At 42.8% G+C, this 8,861-nt stretch overlaps 1 protein-coding gene across 2 annotated transcripts in view; it reads right to left on the bottom strand.

Annotated features, from left to right (window-relative positions):
- Window positions 1-8,861, bottom strand: part of sertad2b (SERTA domain containing 2b) — a 42,095-nt gene that overhangs the window by 7,923 nt on the left and 25,311 nt on the right. Inside the window, exon 1 of one of the 2 annotated variants that reach the window (XM_079279842.1) lies at window positions 4,264-4,363. The exons of the other annotated variant lie outside the window; for it this stretch is intronic. The gene's annotated coding sequence lies outside the window, so the exon portion shown is untranslated. Of the gene's footprint in view, window positions 1-4,263; window positions 4,364-8,861 lie in introns of those variants that run through there. 2 annotated transcript variants of the gene reach the window in all.

Raw genomic sequence — 8,861 nt, 5'->3', positions numbered from 1 at the left:
GACTTTTATTCTGACCATATCGTCATGAATCTTTACCATCATCGGAACTGGTTTTTTTCTTCTCGATTCCCAATGAGAATAATCTGGCTCTGATGCACTGATCCGCTCTGTCATTAGTCACCACTCTGTAGTCTCACTCAACGTAAACTTCCGGTGACTCAAAATATCAGGGAGGACGGAGGGAAACCAAACCGCTGCGTCATGTTATTTTATTTAGTTATATATTTTTGTTGGGCTCAGTGCTGCTTGACATAATGTACGTCTCATGTTCCCAATTTGTGTATGTAGGGAGGTCTTACATGGGTTTCTGATTTCTTCATTTTTTTCTCTCTATTTTTATTCTTACTAAATCTTTTAATTTCAATTTCTTTAGACAATCAATGCAGGTTCTGGATGGGAATGAACCTTGTGACTAGAAGCCTCTTTGTGAGTGGACAGTCTCTCTCTCTCTCTCTCTCCTTTTTGATGGATGCACTAGGGCTGGGCAGTATACCGGTTGAACCGGTATACCCGGTTTTAATTTCCCGTATGATATGAATTTTTCATATACCGTCATACACAGCCGAAACAACTTCTGTCGGTCTTCAACAGGCAGCAAAATATAGTTTTCGCTGCTGAGCAGCGCCACGGTCGGAGCTAGTTGTCTTAGCTGTATTGAGAGGGAACCCTAGTCATGGTTATAACTTTATTACAACAATTAACAACCCACAACTAAACGCTCTTTAACAGAGCAAAACACCACGACACAACTGTTTGTGACAGATAAACAATTTGTAGCACTAATAATTGTACATTTATACAATTTCACCGCTGAACTGCATGCTGGGTACAGCTCGCTAACAACAGTCTGCTAACAGCTGGGAGAGGATCTGTCGCTCCAGTAACGTTACATTAAAGAATAGAAAAGAGCGATGCAGGATGAACAAAGACTGAACAATAAAAGGTATTTTGGTCAGACACATATGCAACGCTGATTACCGTAATATGTGTGGTATTTGTTATAAATGTACATTGGTACATAGAGGGTGATAAGGAGCTGTACATGGAGGGGCTTAGTACCCAGGGGAATGTAGGTGAAGGAAACAGGAAGTGACGGAACGGAAGACACGCCACACAAACAGCTGTTCTCCGCTCGCTGGCTGGTTGGCCAAAAAAAAATACCGTGATATACCGTGAAACCGCCAGAATCGTACAAAATACCGTGATATGCATTTTTGGTCATACCGCCCAGCCCTAGGATGCATTAAAGAAAAGGTCAAAAAGGAGCATTTATGTTACTGAAAATGTATTTATATTGCAAATATCAGTTATTGGCCTCCTTGTTTGCTAATAATCGGTATTGTTATCTATCGATCCTTACTGGTGTTGGCTCCAGAAAGTTGTCAAATAGCCTAAGAATAAGCTGAAAGAAAGCCCTAAACTAATCTTGAAAACACATTTATTTTGACATTGCTGAAGAATCTTCACGAGTGTTTTCTGTGGAACAACGAGGGAGGAGGGCAGATGGTAGAGGGGAGCCATAACCAGATAAATAAGTCAATCATGCAGCTGGAAACAATGTCTGTGTGTGTGTGTGTGCTCTCCCTTGTAGTGATCATAAACACTCACATGACAGAGGTCAGCTCGGTATCAGACCGGGAATTCACTACGCTCTCTTACGTAATGACGGACCTGGTTACAAAACAGCACGAGCTCCCGCTGCACCACACGCAGCCCCCCGTCAACAGAGAGGCACCGGTGTGAGCGCTGATGATGCTTTTAATTCATTCTGTGAGCAATAAATGCATTGCAATCCTATTGTTTTTATTTTGACTGAATTTCTTTCTGTACTTGATTTCTTTCAAGTGAAAGTTTTGGGTATGTAGAGTTAAGAAATGAATCACACACAGCAAGTCACTGACTTTCAAACCCTTGTTTTCCTGACTCATATTAAAGTTACCAATTCATTTTGACCAAACATACCAAACATATTGTTTTTGGGTGAGGGTTGTGGTTACCAATATTGAGTGTTCTCTCATTGATAGAATGGAATTAGAAACACCTCTCAGTGTAAAGCAACACAATTCAACAGCACCACAAACCGCAGCAACAATAAATGATTGAGTCATTAAGGTCGGCTGTGTTTTACCAAGGTGTACCCAATGTTCAACCAAACTTCTGCACAGTGCATTGAACACTGTGAGGCCATCATAACAGAGAGACCTGTGCTGAAATGCCCAACTCTTTGGGCCTGAAGGGACTATGTTGCTTAAAGGGACACACTGCTGTTTTGCAAAAATGTACCAGCATGCATCGCTGTTTTTGCAGAACTGCACGGTAAGTCAGTTCATGTATGACACATACATGCACAATAGGTGCATCTCAAGTTTCTGGTCATTAGTGTATTCGGGCACAAACTCACTCACACACGCACATACTTAAGTCTATAAATAAGAGGCAGAAGAAGAGAGCAGATTTAGGTCAGCAGACGTGTCTACATGCTGCTCCACTCTTTCCACCAAGCCTCTTCGGAGGGCACAGCTTGACACTTAGAAATCTCCAGCGTCAATATGCCTGGTCACCCAGTGTACGGTAGTATCCGCCTCATTACTGCAGTATCTGCCTTATTACTGCAGCATGCACCTCATCACAGCAGCGCCGGCCCTATCACCACGGTGCCCACCTTGCTACGGCAGCACCGGCAGAACTGCTGCAAGTGTCATCATTTTTTTTTTTACTGCATGCAGCCCGCTTACTACTTAGGCATAATCCTTGTGAATGCAGTACAAGCCTTATTACTGCACTTGAAGCTCTGCCGCTGCACCGTGGGCCTTATCACTATTACGAGTTATAGGTATTCGGCAACTGAAGGTATGCAATGTTAGAGTGCATCCAATCCTCATGGGGTAGCCGCGGGAACACGACCGGCTTGTTACTGTAAATTCAAGCTTTAGAGATTGACAATAAAAGCCTGCAGCAGTCATCATGTCCAATACATTTTCATATCCAGCCTTTTAAATAAATGCATGTTAAGATACAGTGTGTGTTAAAGGTGATTTTGTTATAGTTCCGACCAGCTCATTGTTGATGTATTGACTTGGAAATAACAGGCTGGGAGGAAGTGCAAGGGATTTGTAAGGGTGCTGAAAAACTAAATCAGGGAGTGCATCTTAAACCTAAAGGCCCACTATTTCCCCCCTATGTTGTTTAAGAAGTAAAGTGTTGTGTTATGCTATGTGTTATATTTTTTTAAATATACGTTGGACACGAACTGGAGTCTGTGGACTTCCTGAGAGGGTACCACACTCAGCAAAAACTAGGCTCTCCTCTCCCCAACGGGGTTATCTGCTCATCTACAGTATAGGCAGAGGCAGCTGTGCAACTCTGCATCACATCTGGCTACCCAGGTTCAGCTCCGATGTGAGTCTAGACAAAGTAAGAACCTCTGAGGTGACTATGTGTGCAGCTCTGTGGGACACGGGGGGGGGGCATCCACTCAAAGCAACAGCTGCACCGACTGGGACAGTCCCAAACACTAGAAACCTAGAGTCACTTCGCCTTCCACTGCTTAAAGCAGAGCTCCCTACGTGACGGCAGGTTCACAGGTGTACCTGCATGAGAGCATGCTTCACGAGGAAGGCTGAACCGTGAGTGTGCTCGGTAACCGTGAGTGTGCTCGGTAGTGGCCTCTGTGTAATGACGAAGTCCATCTTCTTTAAAGACTGTTGTTGTTGACAAAAGCGTCGAGCACAACTCGGTGTTTAACAAGTCGTTATAACTGGCCAAAATACGTTTTCAATTCATGCCGTTTAACATGTAGGACCATTACAAATGTAGGTCATTTTTATATAATTTGGTAATTACCTGAAGAAAAATATAACGAATATCCCAGCTTGTGTGGAATTATTAGCTGAACTAGCGGTAGCGTATGTGCTAATGGGAGTGTATTTGGGGAAACACTTAATGTATTTTACGGTAAAAAAAAAAAAAAAAAAAGTTTAGTTCAGCAGACTTTTTCCGTTGTGATAAACTGGAAAGTGACGGCCGCTTCCTCGGCTCTGTAAACGGGAATGAGTTTTCGAGAGAAAGACACAAGAGGGTCACGTATTACCGGTTATTATCAATTTAAAACGAAAACTTTTTTCACCCAGACCCCGTTACCCACAGCACTATACACCTCCACCGTGGTCTATTATTCCTGAGAAAATTACACCGCCGCTCCGTAATGTACTTCCTCGGCGTGTTTTACTTCGCTATAGGAAGGAAAAAGAAACGGCGTCTTACCGCGTCCAGGTCCGCCGGAGTACGAAAGAGAAACATGGAGGGTATTTAAACGGTCCCGTCGGCTACCGAGGAACAAGCCGTCCTCACTCCCCGAGACTCTGTCACACAATGGATAGGAGAAGAAGACTGCCTCCGCTCACGAGAGCACTTGCTGCCTTCACGAGCCGTCGGAAAACACTCGTAATGTAAACTGCACGTGCGTTTATGTGCCGCAAAAGGTGTAATTTGAAGCATAATGAGGCATCAGTTAATCAGAGCGACAGACGAGACATATAGTTAAACACAGGGGAAACCGGTGTTCGATGCTTTGCAGTTATAAAATATGACTTTTAGTGAACATAAATGTGATATTTAAAGGACAGAAGGCAAAGCGATGTGGCAACTAGAGGTCAGTTGGATGAATTTCACTATCATGTAACTGTTAATTAAAAAATAATAAAATATTCATTTTCAGTAAGGTATACACTTTAAGATGGTATAATCGCTTGTGCAGCTGCCTCCCTAAGTTGTTCTCCATCATATTTGGACATATTTAATTCAGATAAATACGGACATCAACAGAGAGCATTTAGCCTAGAATTAATAAATGTATAGATACACATGTACTTTTCTGAAAACATCAACCATACTCCCGAGGTCACTCTTAATGTCAGAGCGGCATGATAACTGCCATGACAGGGTCCATGTTGTTAGAGCGGGTAAGTTTACGAGGAGCACGTGAAGGCAGCAGGAGAAGCTGAAACCGAGCAGCTGCCCCGAGAAGTGGCGTCCTCAACTTTGCTCCGCCCACACATGCACACACACACACACACACGCGCGCGTGCGCAGTATGCTTTGTAACGTTTTATCTCTTTCTCTCTCCCTCTCAGTATGAAATATGTAATTACGCCGTAACACCTTTTGAAACTCTGGATACATGCCCTACCATTACTTTCATAATACTAAGTTTTTAATTTTCTGGTATGTTATCAGAGATTTTTTATTAGTATCTGCTGGGGTTCGACTTGGATTGAGAACTTGGATCCATTAATTTATTCTTTTATTGACAAAAGAATGGATGAGTGGTCACAGAGATGAGCACTGGACCAATGGTGCCGTTTGGCCGGTGAGAGATGCCCGTCCTGCCCCAGCAGCAGATGGCAGGGAGATGTCCGGTAAACTCAAACAAAACCCAGCAGAGTCTGCTCCAGACGGACAAAAACACAGTGGAGCAGGGCAGAAAATGGGCATCGTGGACCATTTGTATCCCCGCTGCCCCCTGCTGCACACTCAACCTAGTTGTGCACTAACGGTCACAATCACAATACGAGTCCCCATATTTTGCCAGACGGCTGCCTGTTCTCAGGACATGTTTTGATCAACCTGATGTCACATGTATTTACACTTACTGGAGTCCAGTGTTTACAGGACTGGGCTGTTGGCACAGAATCATTCAGTTTCTCCAGTTGTCAGTGTGGTAAACAGCATTTAGGTCTGTCACTCTCCACTATAACGACGCGGTCAAACCAGGAAATGGCACAACAAAAGTCTGGCTGGTCTCATCCAGCATTCGTAGCTATACCTAGGAAAAATATTGCGCCGTTATTCCTAGATATCCAACGAAATGATCTTGTATGTTATCCACGTAATCATGGACGAAGAAGTATATAGACCGCAAAAGCCCACTCAGGGTGGGTTGATGTGTCCAACAAACAGTGATATTTCAGCCAGGAGTTGCCAGAGTGAAACGAGAACTCAATGTTGATTTATTTGTCACGTAGTTTACGTAATATAGTTACGACACTTACATGGTTATGTTGCCTAAACCTAAATAAGTAGTTTTATTGCCGATACCAAAATAAGTAGGTTTGTTACCCAAACCTAAATAAGTAGTTTTGTTGCCTAAACCTAACTTTGTTTCCAAAACCTAACTAAGTGGTCTTGTTGCCTAAACCTAACTTAGTATTTCTCTATATTTTCTTAAACCTAACCAAGTAGTTTTGTTGCCTAAACCAAACTTAAGTTGTTTCCTGCGAACACGGAAGATTATTTTGCAAAGACCGTATATTGACACATGTTGCTGGTTTTTGTAGGAAAACTCACGAAAAATGAGGAGCGACTTAAGATATCAAACCAACCAATACTGGTGCGACGTAGCCGTTAGTCATCATTGTTGCAACACACAAACATGTCCATCAGTGACATGTAGGAGATTTCTTTTTAATAAAAGGATAAACTGACTCAGCCTAATCGGTGCATACAGAAAAGCTTGTGGAAATTGCTGTACTAACAATAAAAGACGGGAATATTCTGTTGTGCTCGATATATATCTGCATCATTCAAAAAGCCTGAATGAAACCTCAGCTGGAGTACGGCTAACGGGCGGGTTAGCTCAGTGCGTGCGCGCACGCTGAGCTTTTGTGGTGAATGGAGATCTGATTTAAGTCCTGCGTTCATCTCTCTGGACTCCCGAGTTGACTCATGAATGCTGAGCAGCGAGGAGGGTTGGCTCTAAATAAAGATTTCAGGTCAAAAACAGGAAATGGCTCAGTGAGCAGGGAGGGCAGGGCCATAGCAACACCAACTGGAGAGCTGCACCCACCACATCCCTCCCTCCCTCTCTCCATCTATCTGTATTTATTTCTCCCTCGCTCTTCTTTTATTTCCCTCTCTGTGCAAAATCTGCCCGTTCCTTGTCTCCCCTGCCTTTCTGCTGTTGCTTCATCCCTAGTCTTCTCTCTTTTTCTGCATTTTTCTTCCATATATTTCATTTTTTTCTGAGGTGCTGATTTTAATTCAGTGACTATCAGAAAGAGAATTGCCAAAAAGCACAATGCAAAAGGTTTAACAGTTTAAGCATTGAAACCATAATGAAAGGCTTACATCATCAGAATAATATCACAGAGAACACGTCATGCTACATGTTATGTGTCACTATCAGTGTGAACCTTACTCATGGTGAGTTCACTGGTCCCACTCACCGCTCCGGCCCAGCTACATCGTCTCTTCCACCCATCGCTGTGTTGCACCTCTGGGTGGTAACGCACAGGATTACGGCAGTCACCGGAATTAGTTCGCCGACCGTCATGTTCCATTTATACTCACTGTGACAGCACGCAGGCATTGTTTTACATCATCAGGGTCTATAAATTGACACGGTGACACACACACTGCTGGAATGATTGATTCATGGTCTGTGCATTATCCATCAGTTATGTGATCGATGAGTCCTCTGTCTTAGTAATAAAGGAATCACTACACACTACTATTAGCCTGTTATTGACTCTATGAAGGAATTAATACATGCAATAGCACTTGGCTAGTAGCTTGCAGTAGCTTAGTAATCCATTACTATGACTTTTACAACTACTGTTTCTGTTACTGCAATACCGACCACCACCATAACAACTTGTATTACTACTACAGTAAAGACACCTACTACGAACACTTCTACTACTTAAACAATTACAATTACAGGTACTGCTTATCATTACTGTTGCTAATACTGCTACTACTACTGCTGTTTTATGTAAACTGGTTTCTCACAGCATGGGTTTGAAGTAGCGTCTACATAAACCTAAGGCCATGTCCACACTACTGCGTTTCCATTTGAAAACGCACATGTTTTGCTGCGTTTACACTGAGCGTCCACACTACGCCGGAGTTTTCGAGCACCGAAAACGGAGGAGTTTGAAAACATCGGGTTGCGTTTTCGTGTGGACGGTCGAAAACGGATACATTTAGAAACGATGACGCTCACACCCGCATTCGCTACTTGATTGGTTCTTAGCAGTCATGCCGTGTCCGTTATCAGCCCTACGGAGCGGACGTCTGAAGTCACGGTTAGCGGCTTTAGGGAGGGTGATGGACACAAAACGGAGGACTTTCCTTTTCTTATTCATGCTTATTTTGTTCTGCACAACTATTGTGAAGTCCGCAGATAAAATGTAAAGGAACAGAAGCAGTAAATGCTGTTCAGTAGGACAGATAGTTAAGCCACCAGCAGAGCTACGTGTGAGAACAGACAACAACGAAACTGGGAGGAAAAGAGTGAGAGACGTGTGCTGACCACTTTGATGGACCCATAATAAACCTTTTTGTGTAAGTGTTGATTTTAAAGTAAATGTGATATGTGAGAGAGAGATGGAGCAAGACCTGCAGCGCTGTAACTAAGTCTGAAAAATAAAACTTCTAAAACTTTTCAGGAACTGTGTCTGTTTGAGTTCATAGAGGAAGATTTTAGAGAAGATCTTAAGTATCAAACACGACTTTTCATTATTAAAGACTACTTTATTACTCGTATTTCTTTTAACTAAGCAACCAATCTACTTCCTGTTTACATCAACACCCACGCGCATGCCCAGTGTATGTGAAGAGTCACGTGATATTAGTTTTCAGGCGTTGTATTCTGGACGGAGATAATTTCAAAAACGATGTTGAAACGCTGTGTGGACGGAGATCGTTTTTGTTTTAAAACTCCATTTTCGTTTAAAAACAGAGTAGTGTGGATGTAGCCTAAGTCTCTTAAAAGTGACGCTCCCACACGACAAAACTGCACTGTGAATTACGTTTCCAGGTAAAGTATTTTGATGTGGCTTATGCTTGCTTTTGACGTATTT

The sequence above is a fragment of the Melanostigma gelatinosum genome, assembly GCF_949748355.1.
Source record: "Melanostigma gelatinosum genome assembly, chromosome: 12".
NCBI classification, from domain to species: Eukaryota; Metazoa; Chordata; class Actinopteri; order Perciformes; family Zoarcidae; genus Melanostigma; species Melanostigma gelatinosum.
The sequence above is the reverse complement of the archived record's forward strand: the minus strand, read 5'-3'. Positions and strand labels throughout refer to the sequence as shown.